At 37.6% G+C, this 27,216-nt stretch overlaps 1 long non-coding RNA gene across 1 annotated transcript; it reads right to left on the bottom strand.

The window, feature by feature from the left end:
• Positions 1–9,317: 9,317 nt before the first annotated feature.
• LOC132669088 (uncharacterized) lies at positions 9,318–16,852 on the bottom strand. Its single transcript, XR_009605991.3, has 3 exons — positions 14,427–16,852; positions 9,947–14,181; positions 9,318–9,914 (listed from the first exon to the last, which is right to left on the bottom strand). It is a non-coding gene; the product is annotated as an uncharacterized LOC132669088 (long non-coding RNA).
• Between the last annotated feature and the right edge of the window lie 10,364 nt (positions 16,853–27,216).

Genomic DNA, 27,216 nt, shown 5'->3' with positions numbered 1-27,216 from the left:
CATTCTTTTCTTCAGCCAAATATCTTTATGGTCAGTACTTTAAATTACTGTGATTTAAATTGTGATGCCTCCAGCTTTGGTTTTCTTTTTCAACGTGATTTTGGCTACTTGGAGTCTTTGTGGTTCCATACAATTTCTAGAATTGTTTGTCCTACACCTGTGAAGAATGATGGTGTTATTTTGATAGAGATTACATTCAATGGATACATTGTTTTCATAGACAGTTTAAAAATATTTGTCTTATCCATAAGCATGGAATGTCTTTCCATTTCTTTGTGTCTTCTTCAATTTCTTTCCATGGTTTCTTCTTGCTTTCTTGCCTTTATAATTTAGTGACTTTCCTTATTGTTATATTTTTATTCATTTTTTTAATTTTTTGTGTACCTTTGTGATTTGTGGTACCATAAGGTTCATATATAACATCCTGTGTATTTAACAGTCCATGTTAAGTTGATGGTCACTTAAATTCAAGCACATTCTTGTTTTTTAATGTTTATTTACTTATTTCCAGAGAGGACACAAGAGCAGGGGAGGGGCTGAGAGAGAGGGAGAGAGAGAATCCCAAGCAGGCTCCATGCTGTCAGCACAGATAGAGCACTTGACCCCACAAACTGTGAGATCATGATGTGAACCAAAATCAAGAGTCGGATACTTAACCAACTGATCCCCAGTTCGAGAATATTCTAAAAGCATAATATTGTTACTTACCCCCACACACACACAACGTTTTGTTTTTGATGTCATATTTTACGTCTTACTTTGTGAATCTCTTGACCTATAAGTCTAGATGATTTTGCTACATTTTTCTTTAACTTACATACCAGCTATGTAGGTGCGTGTACCACTACCTTTACTACATTATCTTTTGCGAGTGAGATTTTTTTTCTCTCATAATTTTTTATTTCTATTTATGGCCTTTCTTTTCCTTTTAAAGAAATCCCTTTAACATCTCTGGTATAGCTGGTTTGTTGTTGACAAACTGCTTTAGTTTTTATTTGTCCAAAAAATTACTTACCTCTCCTTAATACTGCATGATAACCTTCCCAGGTAGAGAATTCTTGCTTTAAGTTTATTTCTTTCAGCATTTTGAATATATAATGCCAATCCCTCCTGTCCTGTAATTTTCTTCTGAAAAACAGGTCTTAGGGGGTTCCCTTGTATGTAACCAATTTTTCTTTTGCTACTTTTCAGATTCTCTTTAACTGTTAGCACTCTGATTATAATATGTCTTGGTGTGGGTCTGATTGGGTTCATCGTATTTGGGATCTCTGTGCCTCCTGCACTTGAACAGTTGTTTCTTCCACCAGGTTAGGGAACTTTTCAGACACTATTTATCAAATGAGTTTTCTGTCCCTTTTTCTTCTCTTTCTGGGCCCTTACGGTATAAATGTTAATATGCTTGATATTGTCCAAAGGTCTCTTAAATTATCTTCATCTTTCTTACTCTTCTTTTTGATGTTCAGGGTAGTGATTTCCACTACCCTATCTTCCACATCACTGATAGCTTCTTCTGCATCACCTAATCTTTGGTTGATTCTAGTATAGTTTTCATTTCGATCATTGGGTTCTTCATCTGCGATTGGTTCTTTTTATATTTTCTATCTCTTTACTGAAGTTCTCACTGTGCTCACTTAGTCTCTTGAGTTTACTGAGCATCTTGATAACCATTACTTTGAATTCTTGATTTGCTTATCTCCATTTTATTTAGTTCTTTTTCTTGTGTTTGTCTTGGACTTTCTGTTTGGAGCATATTGCTCTGTCTCATTTGGTAGCTCTGTTTCTATGTGTTAAGTAAATCAGTTACATCTCCTGATCTTAAAGAAGTGCCTTTAGGAGCGCCTGGGTGGCTCAGTCGATTAAGTGGCCGACTTCGGCTCAGGTCATGATCTCGCGGTCCGTGAGTTGAAGCCCCGCATCGGGCTCTGTGCTGACAGCCCAGAGCCTGGAGCCTGTTTCAGATTCTGTGTCTCCCTCTCTCTGACCCTCCCCCATTCATGCTCTGTCTCTCTCTGTCTCAAAAATAAAATAAATGTTTAAAAAAATTAAAAAAAAAAAAGTGCCTTTATGTATAAGGTATCCTGTGGGGCCCAGTAGGATAGTACCCCCCATTCCCCCAAGCTAGGTGCCCCAGGAGTGGCACTTGTGTGAGCTGCATGCACACTGCTGTTACGGCTGGGCTGCTATTTTTCAGACTCAGTGATGTGTAGTGTTGTCCCACAGCAGAGGGAATATGGCTGCATGGTCTACCTGTGACTGACAACAGCTCTATACTGATAAGCAGGAATGGATTCCACCCTGAGAGGCCCAACTTTGTTACAGTGGTACTGGTGTGTAGTGCTGACCCCTGGCTTGACTTTCTATAAAGCCTGGCTGCAAGAGTTGTAGGCGTATGGTGGATAGGGCAGGCCTCTGGCATGGCTTGCTGTGAGGCCTGGCTGTGTGTGTTACAGGTGTTCTGGTGGGTGAAGCTGGCCGTTCCAGACCAGAGGCACTTGAGAGTGTCTCTGGTACTGGCAGAGGCCACCCAGCAAGGATAGCAGGGCAGTGAGCTCCCTGGTGGGAGGGGCCCTGAGACAGGTGGGCAGTGTGTGCATGGTACTGCATGGGAAAACCAGGGCAGAGTAAGCAGTGCAAGCACAATAGATAGTGTCAGAAATGGTACTGCTAGCACTAGTCCAGCTAGTTAGAAGGGAAGTGACAAAGGTGCCCACCAATGCTTCCATGCCCAGAGTATGTTCCAACAGAACCCTAACCCTCTAGTCCACATGCTTAAATTAGTCACTGGATCCTGTTCACATGTAACCCAGGTGATTTTCAAACTGTAGTCTCTACACCAGGACTTGGAGAGAGTAAGATTGTGTGTACATCCTTTAAAAGCAGTCTCTATTTCCTATTGACCTCTGGCTCTCTCAAACAAAAGCCCTATTAGTTTTCAAACCCAGACATTTCAAACCCAGACATGAAGGATTCATCTTCCCTGTACAAGACTCCCAGGTGTGGAACTCAATGTAGAGTTGGGAATGCTTGTTCCTCAAGGAGGGCCTCTATGGTTGTGCTATGCCTCCCACTTGTGTATCACATGCTGGAGGAGTGGGTCTTGACTAACCCACTCCTTTGCCCTTTCTACCTGACTTGACAATTTTTATCTTTATATCCTTAGGTGTGTATGATGTGTGCTGCTAATCTTCAATTTATTGTCAAACCCCGTTCTATGTGTTGTTGTAGATTTTGGTGTGTCAGGTAGGGGGAAGGAAGGAGCTCAGGATCTTTCTACTCCACCATGTTGATTTTGCCTCTTGTCTGTGGTCTTTTAATGAGTCCTTAAGTTCATTCTGCTAATATTTTATTGAGAATTTTTGCATCTATGTGTGCCAGGGATATTGATCCATAGTTTTCTTGTAGTGTTCTTATTTAGCTTTTGTATTAGTGTAATGCTGGTCTCATGAGTTTGGAAGTGTTCCCTCCTCTTAAATTTTTTGGAAAATTTTGACAAGGATTGGCAATTATTTTTTGAATGTTGAGCAGAATTCACCTGTGAAGCTATTTGGTCCTGGGGTTCTCTGTGTTGGGAAGTTTTTGATTACTAATTTAATTTCCTTACTCATTATTGGTCTGTTCATGCTTGCTATTTCTTCCTGATTCTTGTAGATTATCTATTTTATTGACACATAATTGTTTTTAATTGTCTCTTATGATCCTATGTGTTTCTGTAGTGTCAGTTACTGTTTCTCGTCTTTCATTTCTGACTTTGAGTATTCACCTCCTTTTTTCTTACTCTTGTTAAAGGTTTATTAACTTTTTTTATCTTTTGATAAGCCAGCTCTTACTTTCATTGATCTTTATTGTTTTCCTGGCCTCTATTTCATTTATTTCTACTCTGATCTTTATTATTTACTTCCTTCTAACTCTGGGCAATTTGTTAGTTTTCTAGTTCTTGAGGTATAAAGTTAGAATTTTTTTTTTAACTTGGGTTTTTTTAAAATTCTTAATGTATGTATTTATCACTATGAACTTCCCTTCAGAGCTGGTTTTGCAACATCCCATAATTTTGTTAAGTTTTATTTCTATTTTCATTCGTTTTGATTTCTCTTTTTATTTCTTCTTTGATCCAATGGTTGTTCAGGAATGTATGGTTTCCACAGATTTGTAGATTTTCCAACTTTCTTCATGTTGTCAATTTGTGTTTGTTTTGTATTTCCACTGTTATTTCCCCTCTGTCTCTACCTACTTTCATATGTTAATTCCCATGGTGGTATGCTCAGTTTCCCCTTTATTTGTCTTTTGTGGATATACCATAAGATTTTTGCTTTGTCATTACATTGTAAGTTACATAAAACAGTGTATTTTACACTAATAGCAACATATCTTTGAAGACCTAGAATGGCTCCACCTTTTTGCTCCTTTTGCACCTTTTGCTTTTATACTAATGTTGTTACAATTTACCTCTTCTTAGGTCATGTATTTGTTAACAATTTACAGTTATTTTTACTAGTTTTTGCCTTTAACTTTTATACTACAGTTAAGTGATAAACACACCATCCTAACATAGAGGTACATTTTTCTATTTTCACCTTTACCAGTATTTTGTGTATTTTCATGTTTTCATGTGGCTGATGAGTGTATTCATTTCATCTTAAAGAGATCCTTTAAGCATTTCTTACGTGGCAAGCCTGGTAATGAATTCCCTTGGTTTGTGTCTGGAAAGGCCTTTTATTTCTCTTTCAGAGCAGAAGGATAACTTTGCTGTATAAAGTATTCTTAGCTGGCAGTTTTTATTTTCCCAGATTTTGAATATGTTACTCCACTCTCTGCTGAGTTGTAGAATTTCTACTGAGAAGTCTGCGATATCCTAATTGGGTTCCTTTGTAGGTTACTTTTTTTTTTTTTTTTCCTCTGACTGCCTTTAAAATTCATTCTTTATCATTGATTTTTTACAGTTCCTATATAATGGTCTTGGAGAAGTTTTTTGCCCTGAATAATTTTTGCATTGAATAGGATGTTGTATTAGTTTCATCAACTTCTATGTGCACTTCCTTCCCCAAGTTTGGCAAATTGTCAGCTATTATCTCTTTAAATAAACTCTGTCACCTTCTTTTCTTATCTTCTCTTCTGGAACCCCAATTACTCAGAATTTTCCCATTCTGATGGAAACTGATGGCTCTTGTAGACTTTCTTCACTATTTTAAATCTTAGTTCCCTTTCTTCTTCCAACTGTATTTCTTCTATATTCCTTCCTCCAAGTTACTTTTTTGTTCCATCTGGTCTGCCCTGCTGCACATGCTCTATATTGCATTCTTCATCTCATTCACTGAATTTTTCAGCTCTGTAATTTTTGCAGTTTGTGTGTACATAAATTTTACATTTATGTTTTAATGGGTTTATATATATTTATATAAATTTTCATATTTTATATATTTATAAATAAATATAAAATTTCAGTCCCTTTGGTAAAAAACTCCTTGAGTTCATTAATTTTATTCCTGATTTCATTGAATTGCCTTTGGATTTTCTTGTAACTCAGTGAATTTTTTAATAGCTATTTTGATTTCATAAGTTAGAACACATTATCCCATGCCTTTGAGTTCAGTTGCTAGAGTGTTATTTTTTGTGATAACACATTTCCTTGATTTTTCATATTGTTCATAGTTATGTGCTGCTGCTTTTGCATTTAAAGTAGCAGACACCTCCTTAACAAAGCTTTTACACTTTGGTTCTTACATTCATCATGCTGGCTATTAGAAACATGTCTTGTATATTCCAAGAGGTGGTGCTATAGCTCAAGTTTGTGGTTTCTCCCTTTCCAATTTCTTAAGCACATTCTGTGTCTGTTGGAGCTCACTCTGACATACAAGGATGCAGAGAGTAGGGGGAGGTGTGCATTTAGTGTCTGAGGCTTTGGGGGTTCCCTGCCCAAGCCCTTTAAGAACTGGTTCTCCGTTCACTATAGCCTTGTGAATCTTGTGGGTGCAAGTCCCATTGGCTTTCAAAGCTAGGTGTTTGGGCGCCTATCTCTCAGTTGCAGGTATTAAAAGTTGTGGTTCCAACTTCAAACAGTTCATTCTCAGGGAAAGTCTCAAAGTTAAGAGTTCATTCCTGATTGTGGGTCACCACGCCAAGGATGGGGTTTATGGCAAGTTTGTGTCATACTCTCCTACTCATTTCAATGTGTTTTTTTTTTTTTTTTTCCTCATTCACTTGATATGTAGGAGTTGCAGTTTTATTCTACAGGAAACTATTATATATGTAACTGTAGACTTGGTATCTCCATGGCAGGAGGTGAGTTCAGGATCCTTCTACATTGACATCTTGGTCTACAACTCCTTCATTCCTTTTTTTTTTTTTTTTTTCTTTTCCTTTTTGCTCCTGTGATGGGATGTTTTCAATAGATACTTTGAATTCGTCTGTTTTCAAGCTCATTGATTCATTCTTTTCAAGTATGATGTTGAAACTTTCTATTGAATTTTCAGTTCAGTTATTATATTCTTTAGCTCCAAAATTTATGTTTGGAACTTTAGTTTCCCTTTGTGGAACTTCTCATTTTGTTTTTGTATTCCTGATATCATTGAATTGTTTATCTGTGTTCTCTTGTAGCTCTTCGAGCATCTAGAATAATTATTTTGAATTCTCTATTAGAAAAACCCTGGATCTCCACTTCTTTGGCACCAGTTAGTGGAGGTTTACTGTAATCTTTTGATGGAGTCCTGTTTCCCTGATCGTTTTTGAACCCTGTAGCTTTGCATAGGTGTCTGAACATTTGAAGTAGTCATCTTTTCCAGATTGTCTCAACTAAGTCTTTTGTAAGGGAAGACTTTCACCTGTGGGTAGGGGCACACTGGAGCATGTTGTGACCCTGGCTCTGGTGGTGCGGAGTACCAAGTGCAGGGGCATGCGGCAGCACTGGGTCTGGGGGAGTGTGTTGTCCCTCTACTGAAGCTGCTAGGGTGCAGATCATCAAAAACTGCATGGTTTTATAAGCATTATTGGTGTCTGCACTGGCTGCAAGGGCTATTAGAGTCCTCAGTGGTACCTCCTGGTCCACCAGCTATGGATCAGAGTAGGCAGCAGTGGTGGCTGGAGCTGGTGATGTGCACACACTGAAGTGTGGAGGCCAACTGCAGGTGCCTATATAGTGTCAAGGGCAAGTTGCAGACACACATATGGTAGTGGGAGCCAAGGAAGGCAGCAAAGGCTAGGGCCAAATGTGGGCATGCTAGTGGCTGCAGGTGCCCTGGATATCATGAACCAGCTGGCTGCTGGGTCTCAAAATGTGTGCATGGCAGTGGAGACCAGTTATGAGGTGTCTGGCCAGGCCCATGCAGGTGTGCAGCTGGACAGACTAGGTACAGGTGCAAGCTAGTAATGGAAGATAGCATTTTATCTGAAACCATAAGTGTCTGGGAGACCATGACTGTTGGTGTGCTCTCCCCTGGCTGCACAGTCTCCCCTGCGACATGTGTCCTGCACTGAAAGACAATAATGGGGGTCAGGCCGGTGCATAGCTAGAAGGGCTAGCCCTGAGTGTGCACACAGCAGTGGGGAGACATTCACAGGAATCTAGGCTGGCTTCTTGCACTCACACAGCCACCGAGGTCTGGAATGGCTGCCAGTACAGCTTCTGGACTCCAGAAAGTGCTAGGGGAGAAGTTAAGAGTAGAGAGGGACTCAGGCAGCTGGAACCAGTGAGGGGAAATATCTGTGAGACAAAAGGCAGTGAAATCTTCAAGGAGTCCATAGCAGCTGTGCTGGCTATTAGTTTCTTTGGTGGTGAAAGCTACCAGATTTGTGTGCAGAGCAGGTCTTGGGGAGTCACCATCACTCGTGCTGTGTAGCTTGTACATGCAGCTTTTGCTTTTCTTCCTTGTTCCTAGCCATCTCTATACATTTCAATTTTGCCAGTTGGGAGTGGCAAAACCAATGCAGGATCTTCTTGTGGTGCCTTTGAAAGGCTGGGGAAGCTGGTCCCTCACTCTCTAAGGGAGGAGAACTCTTCCTAGCTGAGAAGTTGACTCTTGGTGCTAAGCAATGCCACCTTAGGGAATAGGGTGATGCAGGCAAAATGAAGCTGTTGTCCTGCCTCCTTTTTTGCAGTTAGTCTCAAATTTTTATTGTACTGTGTTGGTAATGTTTCTTAAGTGGGTTCCAAAGCTTTCTCAGAGCTGTTGGTATTCATGAATAACTGTCTAATTGTTGATACTTGTTGGGGAACAGAGGCTGGGGTCTCCTACACCACCATTTTGGTGACATCACTCTTGAATCCTAATATTGAATAATGTCACATCACCTGCATTATTTTCAATTTATTCAGTCTTTTCCACCTTGGTCAGTGCCTGGACTGAGGGACTGCATCTGTAAGTACTGGATCAAGCTTCCTTGCCCCTAGTAGAATCTTTCCGATCTTCAAAAGAAGTCCTAAGTGACTTTGGTTGTAGTCAGTAATAATTAGCCCAAAAATTACCAACTTGATTTGTCTTTTTTACTCTCAAAATCAAGGTGACAGGTGCATTTTCTTGGCAGTTAGCCAGCCCTTCCAGTATCATTGTTCTGTCTCTGGTAAGCATGCACTTTGGGGTCTGAGATGAAAGCCCTGATGATTCCATAATAACTTTCTGAGGCTGGAATTCTGATAGTATTTTGGGAAGGTTCCATTTTGTTTTCCTGTGGGTAAAAGCTTCCAATATGCCAGATTCTTGGGCAAATAAAGGTGATCAAAAATGAGTTTCTCATCAGTATATGGGCAAATGTATACCACTTTACTCTCCATCACTACTTCCCAAAAGAACAGCCTGTCTTTTTAAATAACTGTTTTCCATGGCAACTGCTTACACACTACCAATGTCATGGTAGTCCAAAGTTGGGCTGAGAAAACTCACAACCCTTATTCCCAAATTATTCTCTCAAGCAGCACACACAATCCCTGGCCACATCAGCCTTTTTATCCCTTCCATAGTGGGGAAAAGCCTATGAAAAGTCAATGAGAACAGTTCATTCAGGGGCTTTTTGTGCCAATGTTGGGGGAAAAAAGATCAAAATATTTTTACAAAGCAGTAGAATAATCCCTGAAAAATTCTATACTTAAGCACAAAGCCAGTGCTGAAATCCCAGTACAATGAAAAGTTTCCCTGTAATGTTGGTTCACACATCAGAAGCTAGAGGAAAAACACTGAGAGATAGTTTTTTTGTTGAAAGAATAATTTTTCCCTTGGTAGAGCTGAAAGTCCGAGTAGCATTTCGTAATAGAGCCTTTGGGAATGATTTGAAACAAAATAAGCTAACTTCATAAACTCATTCATCATTCAACAGTATTTATTGAACATCTACTGCATACCAGACTATATGGGGATTTATGGAATTTCTAAATATGAATCAGCCCTGTATCCTTAACTATAGCAATCTGGCCAAACTGTTTGAAAAGGAAAACAATAGCATTAGCAGCATCAATATAATAGTTCCTATTTATTAAGTACTAGGAACTAAACTGCATACTCTAATTTCCAAACAAAGATTATGCCAAGAAAGTACAGATGATAAGAGATTCTGACATTTGTCCAGCATATACACAGCTAGTGTGGAGTAGAGTCAAGGTGAAAACAAAGCCACTCTAACCACAAAGCCTATAACTTAACACCCTAAGACACACTCAGAGAAAGCACACTGGCAGCTCTAAAGAAAGAGAAATTATTTCTCTGCCTTTTTGTAACTTGGGGGTATTAGAAACTATGTTTGCCTAGACTTGGGGTCATTTTTATGTAAATTTAACATAAAACTTTCCTCAGCTGAAGAATGAGCCCAACACCTTACTTGAGTTTCTCAGGGCTGCTTACAATTTTAGGAAAAGTTACCCTTTGCATGAAACCTGTCCTGAAGTAATCAGTCTCACCCTAATCTAGGCTGCTACGTGTCCTATTTGCCCACTGCTCTATCTCCTTCCCCTTTGATGGGGTTAAACCTTTACCATGTGATTCCCATGGAAAGAATATTCTATTCCCACTGACCTCAATGATTGGTCTGGTTGGTTTCTGTATCGATATATGAATGAAACAGTCTACTCTGGGCATTTTCTCTACCTCAGAAAAGTACTTTCCTACTAGGCATTAAGTTGGAATAGTGTGAATGTAGTATTTACCATCTTGTCCAACACAAAAAGCTGAGAAACAGAGTGAAGGCACTCTTAATATCAGTGCAGCGTGGACCCCACATACTGAGACTAACTACACACCTGGTCTTTTCAGAGCTCCAATAAATGACCTCTTCATAACCTTAGTGTAAGTTGGGTTTCTTTTACTAAAAAAACACAAATTATGAATAATACATTAGTTGTCTATAGATGTCTTTGATGATGTGTACCTCATCACTAAATTTTGCTCAATATCAAAATATGCATGTTTGTTACTTATATTGCTGTACTAATTGTGTAGTTATAAAGAATACACAAAAAATACATATTATAAAAGGTTGATTAAAAGCTAAATATAAATAAAAGCTTTAATGTTTTCTTTCTGAACCCCTTTGAACTGCAAAGCAAAGCCCCCAAATCGACATATTCCACATTAGAGACCACTGCATGAATGAAGACTGGTCAAGGTTGGACAGTGCTGTGAAGAAAATCAGAGCTCATGTCTTGAAAATGGAGCATTTTCTATTGGCAATGTGCTCTGTGGTGATATTTTGATGGTGGGTGATGGAGATCACTGGTAAAGATCAAGGATACTGAACCTTGAGAGACTGGGGAATTTATCAAATAGAATAATGACTAGCTCCATAATGTCCTCCACTTTTCAACACCATCATGGAAGCCCTCTGCACTCTCCACATGGAATTAATTACTTTCTTATAAATCAACTTTGGTTCCCATCACATTGTATCCTAGCTAAGTAACAGCCCTCTATCTCTTTCACCTAACTTTAAGTATTTTAGTCACATTTCACTAATCTCTGCATCCCTAATGATTGCTTAACAAAGAACTGGGAAACTTCTGTGGTGAACAAATGTATGCATTACACCAGCTTCAAGCAAGAAAAAGAAATGAATTTAAGCCTCTTGCCTGGCAAGAGATAAGATAGTAAGAACTGTAATGTATCACTTCTCAGATGAGAGAACTTCATGTTGAGCTGTATATGGGTAATTTTAAACCTTTGTATGGTAATACCTACAGCCTGAGTCTACTGCTTCAAAAAGAGATACCATTTCTTATGCTTTCTCAATGACTCATTAAAACAGATGATGATAATAGCAAACATGCAGTGTATGTGATAAGCTCTTTACATGGACCAACCAAAAAAATAAGTGCTATCATCCCCAATTTACATATGTGAGAACTGAGACTTGCATAAGTCAAATAACTTGACTGAGTTCACGGAGTCCGGTGCCCAGTAGAACTGTGACTTCAAAGCTGTGCTATATTAGAGCTTTCATTTTTAAAGCAGCTCTGTGTCCTCTAAATTGACTTGGCTGCAATCCCTCTCAATCTGGGTCCAGAATCTAACCCCTGGATCCTTACTGGCTTTGGCTCCATTTAACCCTTTTGCAGACAGTTTGTCTGAGCTGCTCAGCCTGACAGCACAGCACCTCTATGCAGTGCCACTCTACCCAGAATTCTGATTCTAGCAACTCTCTACTGCCTCCACCTGGCACCTAGAAGTACAGATTGCACTTTAGCCTAAGTAATTGCTTACCACCACTTGTCCAATAGCCATGTATGTAATTAAATTTCCTAGAAGCCACGTCAATAAAGTAAAAACAGAGGAAATTAATTTTTATATATTAACCCAATGTATCTAATGTATCCAAAACACTGGAATGCCCAAAATTTGTTAACGAGGTATTGTACATTCTGTTTTCGATCAAAATCTAGTAGGTATTTTATACTTACAGCACATCATAATTTGCACTAGCCACATTTCAAGGACCCGGTAACTACATGTGGCTAGTGGCTACTGTACTTCTACATTTTAGCCTTAGACATTAAATCCATTAGCAATGTGTGCTACCGCATCAAATTGGATTATAACAGAAATCTACTTGAGAGTCAATCTGATATAGTGAGGAAAGCACAGGCTTCATAGACAGTCTCAAATTCATATCCCAGAAAAATGATACAAACAATTGGTAAAGTTTTTTGTAATAATGAAAAGTGAACATTTGTTTAAATTTCCCTCAATAGGGTAATGGATAACAAATTGTGGTATATTTCCTCAATGGTATATTATACATCATTTAAATCAACTAAATCTACATGTGTGCAGAACATGGATGTAATAAAAATGTTTAGTGCAAAAATGTATTATATAATAGGATGCCTTCAGTATGAGACCACTTTTAAAAGTTTAAAGACGTGTAAAAACCACTTGGGAATAGTGGTTCTCTGGGGATGGAAGGAGGGAAATGGGGTGACCGTGTGAAAGGGGAGACTTCAACGGTATTTGCAATGACTGGAGGAAGAGGAAAAAAATCCTAAGACAAAAACTTCAGCAGTTAACAAATGTCTACATATCAAGAAGTCCCTTACATGAAGAACACTATATGTATATCCTCTCTCTCAGCAGTTTTAAGAAAGCAAACCCAGTAACTACAATTCTTAATCCAGAAACTTTTGTAGACAGGCTTCTATCTGAAAATCAGTTTTCCAAGGTAGCCCATCTTTCCCCAAGGGAAACCCATACTTCAACAACACTGGCTTGGAGAGGCACAGAGAGACAATCACTAACTATTGAACTTAGCACCTAGACAAATTTAGGAAGAAACGCCTTTCTAAACTAATCATTTAAGTTAAATGCAGCATGACAAGAAGTGCCTTCACGGTTGCTAAGTCTGTAGGATTTCTACCTGGATCTGTATAAAGTATAACAAAACTTACAGTAACTAATGCAAAATTGTCATGAAGCCTTGGGAATTAATACAGTGCTTACAGAGGATTTATTCTTGGACACATTTTTGTTAACAACATCTCCTAACCCATCTGTGCTTCTACAATGAGGCTTCTAATGATAAAGACCTATGACTTTTCCACTTGCTCCTGTATTATACAAAACTGTGTTGTTGTTTTTCTGCCTGATTCCAGTTCAATTTAAACACTGATTAAATGGGAAATAAAATACTGTGTTGAAAGTATTGATGAAATCATCAAAAACTGGCACTTACCCATGGAAACAAATCATCTACTAATGAATTAATTGTATGCTTTATTTGGGGGTGAGAACGTTTGATGTGATCAAATGAAGTGCATACACATTCTTAGGCCCTCAACAAGCGGTTATGTTACAAGAACGATAAACTAATTTCAAGACGCTTTTTATAGCATGTAGGCTCTAGTTGGAAAATAAGGAGTCCAGTGAAAGAGAAAATACATGCTCTACCTTGCCTACTTGATAATACTTGTCCTGCTAAGGTAATATGACTTTTAATTAAAAAGAATGGAGACAGTTAATTCCCTGGTGCATAAAACATGCACATTCAAAGTAATAAAAATCTTGAGAAAGTTTCTGAAAAGATCACAATAGCTTTCCACAAACCAGCATGCCACTGGCCCTGGGTTCTTTGTAGATAAAATTCGAGCATTTCTTAGGTATTTTATGGTCAATCTTTATTTCCATGGTGGGCTAACAAAGAGGTGGCTAAATTAGTAAGCCCATTTAGATCCTTAAATATATATTAAAACAAAAAGAGACCATTAACCATACCCCAGCTTTTCTGGACATGAGCCTAGATTGGATATGCCAGAGTAGAGTTATGAAAGTTGAGGCATTCACTGTGCACCCTCATTTTTCTGGGACCTGTGCTGAGGGATGACAGACTCCTCTGACTTACTCAGAACATAACCCATGGATTCTAAGAACATGCTATTAAAAACACAAAACAGATAAATTCCCTGGATGGACAAAGCCCATTATTAAAGCAGGCGAGTATATCAACCCTTGTAGTGGGAATAAACCAGGACCAAACATAACCTGGGTCCATCAGAATCAAGGCCTCACAGATATAGGCAGCCAGGTGTGCACAAGCCAGAAGAACAATTAGAAATAACAAAAATACCCTAATTTTTAAAGAAAAGCATCCCCAGGCAGAGATAATAAATCCAAACTTCATCACATTTTAGAATACTTTGTTTTCTAATTATAAAATTAATACATTCTCATTGAAAGCAAAATCCAAAGAAACAAAATAACATTTAAAAACATCCATGACCTCGGGCGCCTGGGTGGCTCAGTCGGTTGAGCGTCCGACTTCGGCTCAGGTCATGATCTCACAGTCTGTGAGTTCGAGCCCCGCATGGGTCTCTGTGCTGATGGCTCAGAGCCTGGAGCCTGCTTTGGATTCTGTGTCTCCCTCTCTCTCTGACCCTCCCCCGCTCATGCTCTGTCTCTCTCTCTCTCTGTCAAAAATAAATAAAACATTAAAAACAATTTAAAAAAAAAAAAAAAATCCATGACCCTATTTATCCAAAAGGTACTTGTTCTTTAAATGCTGTATATAATTAAAAGCACAGTTTCTCAACTTGAGCACTATTGTCATTTTGGACCATATAATTCTTTGTTGGGGGTACTGGTCCTATGCATTGTAAGATGTTCATCAGGATCTTGGCCTCTACTCACCAGATACTGGAAGCACCACCCCAGTGTGGCAGTCAAGTGTCTCCAGGCATTGATAAATGTTCCCTGAGAGGCCAAGTAGCCCCCAGTTCAGAACTACTTTTAGGAGAATCACATAAAATTGTGAAATCAGCAACTTTCACTTAATATATTGTAAGCATCTTTCTGTGTAATTAGAAACATTTCTGTAGCATCCTTTTTAATGGCTTCAGAATAGTCTATTACATGATGTACTATAATTTATTCAACTGAGATTTAATTGATTCAATTAGTCCTTGTTTCCAATGTTGTGCTATAATATGATGAAGGTCTTTGCACATACACATTTTGTCACATAACTATTTCCTTAGAATATATTTCTTAAGATTTTTGGGTCAAGGTTTTTTAATTTGATTTTTTCAACTTCATTTTAAAATTTTTGACACACCTTTGCCTCAGTTTGTTTGAGATGAGTGTCAGCCTTTACCTGGGACACTTTTTCCCACCCAACTTCATGAGTATAGGGATTGATTTCCATCTATTCACTACAATACACACACAGTGCCCTGAACAGTGTCCAACAGATAGTACTAGCTCAATATTTTTTAAATAGATAAGTGAAAGAATGGCAGTTAAAACTTCAAACACCATGTAAATTACTAGTTTTGAAAATTACGTTGTCCAAAAAGAGCAAATTTGAGGTTTATCCTTAAATAACAAATAAGTGATAGGTGTATTTTGGCTTCAGAGAAGAAGGAAGAATATTAAGAAGAGGCGGATTAAAAGTCCAAGACTTGAACCCTTTACAGATCCAAGTTTACAGTGGGAGAGAAAAGCTTTTTGGTGGAGGTAGGGAAGTAATGAATTATTTATTGAATCCCCCCTAGTTCTGGATGTTCTTTAGAAGACTGTTCACTGCCTTCATGACTATACAGCTTCCTTCCTGGGAAGGAAAAAAAAAAAAAAAAAAAAAAAAGACAAACTGGTTTCCTTAAATATTTTCCTAAGACTAAGAAACTTGGAAAATGTTACTTTAACTAAATATTTGTCTTGTGATGGAAACATTCCAAAATAAGATAGAAGAGTTAATCTGAATTAATACCCTGTACTTGTTTGTATCTAATTAGTGGATCTTGAACCCCAAAACCATTGGAGAAAAAACAAATCTAGTTATGAAAGCATAAAAACTGTTTCAAGTAATAGTCCATTTTGCAGCTATGTCCACCCACAGATGGTATAATAAACTTCTCTTAGAATAAAAACCCCTCAAGGTGCCTGGGTGGCTCAATGGATTAAGTATCTGACTTTGGTTCAGGTCATGGTCGTGGTTGGTGGGTTTGAGCCCTTCTTTGGGCTCTGTGCTGACAGTGCGGAGCCTGCTTGAGATTCTCTCTCCCTCTCTCTCTGCCCCCGCCATGCTTGCTCTCTCTCAAAATAAATTTTTAAAAAATTTACAATAAAAATCCCAACTCTCTCCACTTTTACATCCCCTTCTCTTTGAAGTAGGTGAGTTTTATTCTTTGTGATAAGCTACACCATGACAGAAGCACAAATAGAAGGGCAAGAATATGGTGTGTGCCTCATTTAAGATTCAAGGAGTCCTAGCCAAGATGTTCATAATTGGGAGAAGTAAAGAAGATAAAATATGTACATCCTGGCAAATGGACCATACCATCTTCACTGCTTTATTCCAAGGTCACATTGGTCTAACAGGATATTGATCAAACTCAGTAAAAAAAAAAAAAAAAAAAAAAAAAAAAAAAAAAAAAAACCCTAAGATGATTGTTGTTATACTCTAATTGGTGTAAAAACTTATGTAATTTTTCAAGTACATACATTTCTTAACTGTTGATGAACTTATACAAACATCATGCTAAGAAATACCTCTTATTTTGGAGACCTTTGCATTAATTGCCTAAACAAAGAATCCTAGATGTTATAGATGGTAGTTCTCAACTTTGAGAACATTAATATCACCTGGTAGTCTTTTTTTTTTTTATAGCTGGTGAGTTATAATTAACAAAATTGTAATATATTTAAAGGGTACAACCTAATAGATTTGATACATGTATACACTGTGAAGACTCCCACCCCCCCATGGAATTATTTATCCTGTTTTGTGTGTGAAAACATTTTAAGTACTACTCTTCTAGCAAATTTCAATTAAATAGGGTTATCAACTATAGTCACCATGTTTTACATTAGACTCTCAGAAATTACTCATCTTAAAACTGAAACTTTGTACTTTTTGACAGACTTTAACCTATTTCCACCCCACCCCACCCCACTCCCACCCCAGCAACCAATTTTCTACTCTGTTTCTAGGAGTTGAAACTTTTTGTATTCCCTTACTGTTAATATTAGATTCCACATATAAGTGATACCATGCAATATTTCTCTTTCTTAGTCTGCTAATTTGACTTAGCATAATGTCCTTCAGGTCCATCCATGTCGTCACAAATGTCAATACTTCCTTTTTATGGCTGAATAACAACACAGTGTATATAGATACATGGTTACGTTTTCTTTATGGAATTTCTCTATGGATAAATTTTCTTTATTCATTCATCATCCATCAGTGGACACTCAGGTTGCTTCCATGTCATGGCTATTGTAAATAATGCTTCAATGAACATGAGAGTAGGTATCTCTTCAACATAATGACTTTATTTCCTTTGGTATAGACCCAGAAGTAGAATTACTGGATCACATGATAGCTCTATTTTTACTTTTTTGAGAAACCTCCATAATGTTTTCCATAGAGACTGCACCAATTTACATTGCTACCAACAACGGTTGCCTTTACTCCACATCTTCGCTGGCATTTATTATCTCTTTTCTTTTTTTAGAAGAGCCATCCCAGTTGGTGTGAACTGATACCTCATTGTAGTTGTGATTTGCAGTTCCATGATGAGTAGTGATTTGAGCATCTCATCATGTTCCTGTTGGCCACCTGTATATCTTCTGTTGAGAAATGTCTATTCAAGTCCTCTGCCCATTTCTTAATCAGATTTTTTTCCATTGAGTAGTATGAATTCTTTATATATTTTGGATATTAACCCCTTATCTGATACATGATATACAAATATTTTCTTCTTTTCAATAGGTTGCCTTTTCATTTTGCTTATGGTTTCCTTTGCTGTGCAGGAGATTTATACTTTGATATACTCCTGCTTGTTTTATTATTGGTAAAATAATACCAATCAGTATTGGGTGATTGCTTTGGGTGTCAAATCCAAAGAATCATCACCAAGTCCAGAAGCTTACCGCCTATGTTTTCTTCTAGGAGTTGTATGTTTCTGCATCTCTTGTTCAGACATTGAATTCATTTTGAGTTGATTTTTGTATGGAGTGTAAGACAATGGTCCAGTTTCATTTTTTGCAATGTGGCTGTCAAGTTTTCCCAACACCATTTATTGAAGAGACTGTCTTTTTCCTAGTGTATATCCTTGGCTCCTTTGTGAAAAATTAATTGACCACACAAGCACAGGTTTATTTCTGGGCTCTCTATTCTGTTCCACTGATCTATATGGCTTTTTTTTTTTTTTTTTTTGTCAATACCGTACTGTTTTGATTACTATAACTTAGTAATATAATTTGAAATCAGAGCATAATGTCTCTACCTTTATTCTTTATTCTCAGGATTTTTTTGATTATCCAAGTATTTTAAAAAATATTTAAATATTTTAGGATAGTTTATTCTATTTCCATGGAAAAATGCATTGGAATTTTGACAGGGATTGCATTGAATCTATAGACTGCTTTTGTTAAATTAACATTTTAACAATATTATTCCAATCTGTGACTATGTAATATTTTCCTATTTACTTAGGTCTTTTTAATTTCTTCATTCAACGTCTTATAGATTTCAGTGTACAGGTTTTTAATCCATTTTAAGTTTATTTTTAGGTACTTTAACCTTTTTGATGCAATTGTTTTCCTTCTGTGACAACTTCATTATTAGTGTATAGAAACACAACTAATTTGTATACTAATTTTGTTTTCTGCAAATTTATTGAATTCATTTATTATACCAGTGTTTTGGTGGAGCCTTTAGAGTTTTCCCTATGTTCCATGTCATCTAAAAATGGTGACAGTTTTAATTCTTCCTTTCCAATTTGGATGCCTTTTATTTCTTTGCCTTGCTTAATCACAGGCTAGGACTTATAGAAGCATGTTGAATAAATGAGGTGACAGCAGACATCTGTCTTGTTCCTAATCTTAGAGAAAAAGCTTTGAGCTTTTCGGTGCTCAGTATGTTGTTAGCTGTACACTTGTCATATATGGCCTTTATTATATTGATGTACTTGCCCTCTGTACCCAGTTTGTTGAAAGTTTTGTCTTAAATGGATGTAAAATTTTGCCAAATGCTTTTTCTGCATCTATAGAGATGATCGTACAATCTTAATCCTTCATTTTAGTAATGTGGTGTAAGCATTTACTGATTTATGGATAATGAACCATTTCTACATGTTTGGGATAAATTCCATTTGATCACAACATATAAACCTCTTAATATATTATTGAATTCAGCTTGCTAATACTTTATTGAGGATTTGTATGTCTATGATCATTAGAATTATTGGCCTATGATTTTCTTTTCTCCTGGTGTCCTTGTTGGCTTTTGTATCAGGGTAATGCTGGCCTCATAAAATGAATTTAGGAGTGTTCCCTCTTCGTTTTTTATTAGAGCTTAAGAAAAATTAGTATTCTTTAAATGTTTGGTAGAATTTAGCAGTAAAAATATCTGTTTCTGGGCTTCCTTGTGTCAGGATTTTAATTACTAAATTAGTCTCTTTACTCACTATTGGTCAGTTCAGATTTTCAGTTTCTTCATCATCAGTTTTCATAGGTTGCGTGTTTCTAGAAACTCACCCATTTTCTGTAGGTTATCCAGTTTTTTTGGTAGATATTTGTTTATAGTATCTTTTATAATATTTCATATTTGGTGGTTTCTGTGTGTTACTGCATCTTTCATTTCTGATGTTGTTTGTGTATTCTCTCGTGTTTTCTTAGTCTAGCTAAAGGTTTGTCAGTGTATCTTTTCAAAACACCAGCTCTTTGTTTCACCTCTTTTGTTGTTTTTCTGATCTCTATTTCATTTATTTTTTCTATGATCTTTGTTTCCTTCCTTCTGCTAACTTTTGGTTTTGTTTGTTCTTTTTCTGGTTCCTTCAGGTATAAAGTTAGGTTGAGACCTTTGTTGTTTCATGATATAGGATTTACCACATTGAACTTCTCTCTTAGAAGAGCTTCATGCTGCATTCCATTAGTTTTGATATGTTGTATTTACATTTTTATTTGTCTCTGGTATTTTTGTTTGTTTTCTTTCTGCTTTCTTCTTGGGCATATTCATTGTTCAGTAGCCTGCTATTTAATCTCCACATATGAATTTTTCCAGTTCACTTGCTGTAATTGATTTCTAGTTTCATACCATTGTGGTCAGAAAACATGTTTTGTCTTTCTATTCCTGAAATCATTACACTATATGTTCACTAATCGATTTAAATTTTAAAAATATATTTTTGATCTGATTTCAGTCTAAAATTTATAAGACTTGTTTTGTGGGGAATCTGGGTGGCTCGGTTAAGTGTCTGACTTTGGCCCAGGTCATGATCTCATGGTTGGTGAGTTCGAGTCCCTCATTGTGCTCTGTTTGTGTTGACAGTGTAGAACCTTGGGATTCTTTCTCTTTCCTTCTCCCTCTCTCTCTGCTCCTCACTTGTGCTGTCTCTCCCTATCAAAATAAATAAATTAATAAACTTTAAAAGCAAGACTTGTTTTGTGGCATAACCTATATAATATTTCCTGTAGAATCTTCTATGTGCACTTGAGAAAAAATTTGTATTCTGTTGCTTTTGAATGGAATGTTCTGTGTAAGTCCATCTGATCTAATGTGTTGTTTAAGGCCAATGTTTCCCTATTAATGTTCTGTCTGATCTATCCATTGGTGAAAGTCCCCTAGTATTACTGTATTGCTATCTATTTTTCTCTTTAGCTCTCCTTATATTTGCTTGATTTATTTAGGTGCTCCTATGTTGGACAATTAGATACTTCAAATGTTATATCCCCTTGGATTGACTAGATAAACATTATATAATGATTTTCTTTGTGTCATATAACAGTGTTTATCTCTAAGCCTATTTAGTCTGACTATAAGTATAGCTACCCCAGCTTTCTCTTGGTTTGTTTGTATAGGATATCTTTTACCATCCTTTGACTTATAGTCCATGTGTGTCTTTACATCTGAAGTGAGTCTCGTCTTGTTTGGATGGGTCTTGTTTTTTATCCATTCAGCCCATCTATGTCTTTTGATTAGAGAATTTGGCCTGTTTACATTTAACTTCTAGGTATTTATTGTCATTTTGTTCATTGTTTCTGCTTTGTTGTTCCCATAGTCCTTTCTTCTCTTTCTCTCTCCTTCCTGATTTGGTGACTTTGTTTACTGGTTTGCTTAATTCCTTTCCCCTTAACTTTTTGTATCTAATGGAGATTTTTGTTTTGTGGATTTGTGCATCTATGATTATTAGGATTACATAAAAAAATTTTAAGTCCATTTTAGATTGACAACTTAAGTTCAAACACATTCTAAAATTCTTTACTCCCCATACCCCTATAATCCATTTTTGATGTTGAAATTTACATATTTTGATTATGTGTATCTATTAAGTTATTGTGCTTATGGTTATTTTTGTCTTTTAAACATACTAGCTTTATAGGTAATTATCCCCCACTGCTACATGAGATCTGAATTTTGCTGTGTACTTACCTTTACACATAGATTTATACAGATAGAGATTCATACTTTGATGTTTTCCTGTTAGTAATTAGTACCCTTTCATTTCACCTTAAATAAGTCCCTTTAATATTTCTTATAAGCCTGGCTTAGTGGTAATAAACTCCGTCAGTTTTTATCTTTTTCTTTATATAGGAAAATCTTTACCTCTCCTTCAGTTCTCAAGGTCAGCTTTGCCAGGTAAAGTATTCTTAGTTGGTAATTTTTTCTTTCAGCACTTTGAAAATACCATGCCACTCCCTTCTGGCCCATGAAATTTCTGCTGGAAAATCTGCTCATAGTCTTGTACATAACAATGTTTTTCTCTTGATGCTTTTAAGATTCTCTCCCTGTTCTTAACTTTAGGCAATTTAATTATACTGTGTCTTTGTGTGGTTCTTTGAGTTGATCTTATTTGGAGCTCTCTGGTCTCCTTGCCCTGGAGGTCTATTTCTTGCCCTGGATTATCAGTCACTATTTCTTGAAATAACTTGTCTGCACCTTTATTTTCTCCTTCAGGGACCATTATAAATGTGAGTGTTGATCCATGTGATGTTCTTCTGTAAGTCCCTTAAGCTATCTTCACTCTTTTCGATTTTTTTTATTGTAGTATAATTAACATACAATGTTATATTAGTTTCAGGTACACAACATAATGATTCAACACTTTTATACATTACTCAGTGCTCACCGATAAACATAGTCAACATCTGTCACCATACATTATTGCAATATTACTGACTACATTCCCTATGCTGTAGTTTTCATCTCTCTGACTTGTTTCATAACTGTAAGTTTTATACCTCTTAATCATTATCTTTTTAACCCATCCCTACCACTCACCTCCCCTCTGCCAACTACCAACTTACTCTACTTAAGAGTCTGTGTGTCTGTTTGTTGGCTCAGGTGTTTGGTTGTTTAGATTCATAAATAAAATCATATGGTATCTGTCTTTCTTTGACTTCTCTTAGATAATGCTCGTTAGGTTCATTCATGTTGTCAATAATGGCAAGATCTCATCCTTGCCTATGACTGAGCAATGGTCCATTGTATACACATACCATGTCTTCTTTATTGATTCATTTATCAATGGACATTTGGGTTGCTTCCAAATATTGACTATTGTAGATAATGCTGCAATAAACATAGGGGTGCATATATCTTTTGAATTAGTGTTGTCATTTTCTTTGGTTTATATCTAGTAGTGAAGTTACTGAATCATATGCTAATGCTGTTTTTTGAGAAACTTTCATGTGGCTTTCCACAGTGTTTACAACAATTTACATTCTAACAGTGCATGAAGGTTCCTTTTTTCCCACATCCTCACCAACACTTGTTTTATCCTGTCTTTTTAATAATAGCTATTCTGACTTGTAGGAGGTGGTATCTCATTGTGGTTTTGATTTGCATTTCCCTGATGGTTAGTGATATTGAACCTCTTTTCGTGTTTCCATTGGCCATCTGTGTCTACTTTGGGAAAATGTCTTGATACTCTGTCCATTTTTAAATCAGATTGATTTTTTTTTTTTTGGTGTTAAATTCTTCATATATTCTGGATATTAATCCACTGTCAGGTATCATTTGCAAATACTTACATTCACTGAGGCTCCCTTTTTGTTTTGTTGATGGTTTCCTTTGCTGTGTGAAAGCTTTTTATTTTGGTGTAGTCTCAATAGTTTGCTTTTGCTTTTGTTTCCTTTGCCTGAGGGGACATATCCATATTCTGAGGGGTGGGTTGTTTTGGAAGGGCGTCCGTGTATGGTATAAGAAAGTGGTTTGGCTTCATTCTTTTACATACAGCTGCCCAGTTTCCCCAGCACCACTTATTGAAAGTCTGTTTTTTCCTCATTGTATATTTTTGCTTCCTTTGTCATAAACTAATTGACCATATATGTGTAGGTTTATTTCTGGGCTCTCTATCCTTTTCCATTGATCTATTTGTTGTTGTTGTTGTTGTTTCCTTTAAGCACTTTGAATATATCATGCCACTATCTTCTAGCCTGGAAAGTTGAGCTGAGAAGTCAGCTGATAGCCTTATGAGGTTTCTCTTGTGTTTTCTTTTGCTGCTTTTAAGATTATCATTACTTTTTGCCATCTTAATTATTATGTCTTGGTGTGGACATGCTTGGGTTAATCTTAGGGTCTCTGTTATTACCTGGATCTGGATATCTGCTTCCTTCCCCAGATCAGTTTTCCACTGTTAATTCAAATAAGTTTGCTGCTCCCCTCCTCTCTTCCCCTTCTAGTGTCCCTATAATGTTACTGTTAGGGTGGTGTTGCTGAGTTACCTTAACCTATTCTCATTTTCTTAATTGTTCAGCTTGTTTGCTTTCCATTACCAAATCACTGATCCATTCTTCTGTATCCTCTAATCTGCTCTGAATTTCCTCTAGTATATTTATTTCCATTACTGAATTCTTCATCTTTGATTCTTTCTTATATTTTCTCTTTGTTGAAGTTCTTATTGAGCTCATCTACTGTTTTCTTGAGTCCAGTATCTATATGACCATTACTTTGAAACAGAGATGAGCAATATGCCATATCAAGAATTCATTTGGCTCCCTTGCTGTGACTTTGTCTTGTTCCTTCATTTGGGACATATTCTAGGTCTCATTTTGTCTGTTTCTATGTATTAGGGAGATCAGCTATGTCTCCTGGTCTTGAAAGTAGTGACCTTGTGTAGAAGTCCTCTGGTTCCTAGTAGCACAATCCTCTTTAGTTACCGGGACCAGCACTCCGGGGACGTCTTCTATATGGGCTGCATGTTCCCTAGTGTTGTGGCTAAAGCGTCTGACTTCAGCCCAGACTGCTGCAAGGACCTGTTTGCCTGATGTGGGTGCACTCATCAGTTTGGGCACTGGGCAGGCAGGGTTTGGTCCCTATGCTGTTGAGAGCCCCGAATGAGGTGGCCATGGGCATGTAGGTAGGTTGGGCTGCCATTCAGGCTACGTGTCTGCAGTTAGCCTCTCTGCCACAGTTCTGGGGCACTGAATGGCAGGACTTATTTTCTCCACAGCCAGCTAGGAGGCTCAGCTCCTGGAATAGCAGGCACATGGTGTGTGAGGTTGGTTCTCCCTCTCCCCAAGGCAGGAGTCCCTTGGAGTAGTGCCAGCCTCTGCCAGGGCTGCCTGCAAGATAAGGCAGACAGAGCAGGAGCTACTTCAGGATTATTCAAAATATATTTGTCTGTTTTCATTTTCATTGACAATGTTGATTTCTGCATCTTAGGTAAAATAGCCACATCTCTCAATCTTGACAGAGTATCCTTATGTAGGAGATGAACATCTATCAGCCTCACCTCAGATGCTTTCCTAATTGTCCAAGCTCCCTTCTTCCTTGTTGGTAGCCTCCAGCTGAAGCGGGACCAGAACCTATCCCAGTGTGTCCCAGAGTGAAGATCTCAGTCATTCCTTAGATGCAGGCTGATGAGAAGTCAGACCCTCAGGCAATAGATGAGCAATATGTGATTAAGCCCCTTCCAGGGAGACATTGGGAGCTGGGCATTTTTGCCTGCTTCCTCTACTCTGGGCCCACATGTATGTATAGCTGCAAGTGACTACTCCTGTGCCTGTGAAACTTGAGAATGCAAGTCGCAATACTAGTTGATCCATGGGCAGGTCACTTGGACAGCAGTGCAAAAGCTGGGGCACAAATATGTGTACAAGTTTCTTCCACAATGACATTAGCAACTTTGGGCTGTGGGGAGACAACAGGAGAGGTGTCCACCAGTTTCCTAGATGTGTGTTAAAGGAGAAGTCTGACCGGCAGTCAGCAGTTTTCAAAGTATGCAGATGGGTCCCCTTTTAGTTAAAAAAACAAAAAACAAAAACGGGGAGATGGAGTGGGGGGCACCTGGGTGGATAAGTTGGTTGAGCATTGACTCTAGATTTCAGCTCATCATGATCCCAGCCAAGTTCATGGGATAGAGACCTACGTCAGGTTCCACACTGAGTGTCAATCTTGGTTAAGATTCTCAGTCTCCCTCACCCCTCTCCTCGGCTCATTCTCTATAATTAAATAAAAATCAAAAATTTGAATATGGGTAATTCTGCCTGCTCCCTTTATACTGGGCCCAGGAAGGGCAGCCCTTGTTAAGTGTTCACATACCAGTAACTACTCTTTTGTTTGCTACAGTCTTGTACCCAAGTGTCACTGGTGTTCAGTGCTAGGTGTTGTGGGGACCTGTCCCTTGGGTGAGCGTCTTAAAAGCTAGGGCACCAGATGTGCATTCCAAACCCTTCACTCCTCAGGGAGAAGATAGGAGTTGTGGAGTTATTTCCTCGTTGCATGGTCTTGGACCAGGTTTACTGGAAATGTGTCTCAGCCTTTCCTACTCATTTCAATGTGGCCATTTCCTCATTCAGCTAAGGTATAAGTCACCTAGCTAGTTTCTGGATTTTCTTCACTAGTAACTGCTCTGTATGTAACTATACATTGTGTGTGCATGGGAGTAAGAAAGTTGAAGAGGCTACTATGGTGTTGTTATTGGTCAACCCTTAACTTGGTAGCTTTTTAAAAAATACCAATGTCTGGGCCTAATCCCAGAGATTCTCATTTAATTGGCCTGGGACAGGGCTCTGGCATTGTTAATTTTATGGCTGGCCCATATAATTCTAATGTGCCAACAAGTTTAAGACCCACTCTCTGCATGCTACTATAGCTGTCCTTTAACAGATTTGACCCAAACCTTCCTGGATGCCTAATCTCTAGTGGGGATTTCCCATCTAACCAAAGGAAGTAAAATCACTTGATAGGACCCACGTTATTTCTGAGATTCCACTTAAAAGTGGGAATGACATGTTACCATGTATGCTGTATATTTTGAGAAGATGATCTGAAGATTTTTTTCCCTTTCAGTTGTTAAGACAGCTCAAATAGCCTCCTGGGTATCTTCAAAAGCCACCTCTCACCTCAAATGAACCCTGAAGCTTATCAGCATCATAACTTTCAGTCCCTAGGACTGTTGGCAATAATCCCAACAGTCCTGGAGAATTTTAAGAACTGGCAGAAGAATAAATACCTATTAAATTTTCAAAGTCCTATAAACTGTAACTAGATGAAGACAATTCCCAATGATTCAAATTTCTCAAATATAACATAAACTAATTATTTTGTTGCTAAATGAGGCAAACAATGCCTCATACACAGCAGACACAAACATTTCAAAACCTAATTGATGAACACTGAAATCGCTCATAAATAAAAGCAGGTGTTGGTAAAATTTCAAATTTTTTAGATAGGATTAGCATACATTTCAGGGCCAGGTGAATATTTCCTTCAATAATTAGAAATTACACTAATTACAGGCATTACTATCCTAATTTACTTTAAGACAATAAGTTTCAAAAACATTTCATTAGATTTGCTGTCTTAATTACACTCAAGCTGGGACAAATGATCACCTGTCAGCCCTACACACAAAAAAATTAAACTCCATAAAAACCTATCCAGTTCTCCAGAACCCCTTCTCTTGATAGATTTTTTGTTTCCCTTGAATGAGTAAACATATATTGAGCACCAACCATGTGCCAGGCATCATACTAGATGCTATTCAGAATACCAGCAGGTGACTGACTCAGTCAGACTGAGCTTAATTCTAAGTTCTGCTAGTTGTTAGTGACATGGATCACACTATTCAATCTCTCTTAACCTCAGGTTCCTCATCTGCAAAATGAGGACAGACTTAAAGGGTTGTGAATATTCTAAGATAAATGCAATGTACCTGTCGGTAATAACTGGCACTAGATTCTCACAACTCTGGAACTAGGTAGTACTACATGTTTGTAAATGTGAGAACAATGGTATTGAGAGGTTATTACCTGCATATGTTCTCCTTTGAGATGTTTTTCCCTACACAATTTTTATTTCCGTTGTCTA

Source organism: Panthera onca, chromosome B3 (genome assembly GCF_046562875.1).
Source record: "Panthera onca isolate mPanOnc1 chromosome B3, mPanOnc1 haplotype 2, whole genome shotgun sequence".
Classification (NCBI taxonomy): domain Eukaryota; kingdom Metazoa; phylum Chordata; class Mammalia; order Carnivora; family Felidae; genus Panthera; species Panthera onca.
This window is presented reverse-complemented; position numbering and strand designations above follow the sequence as displayed.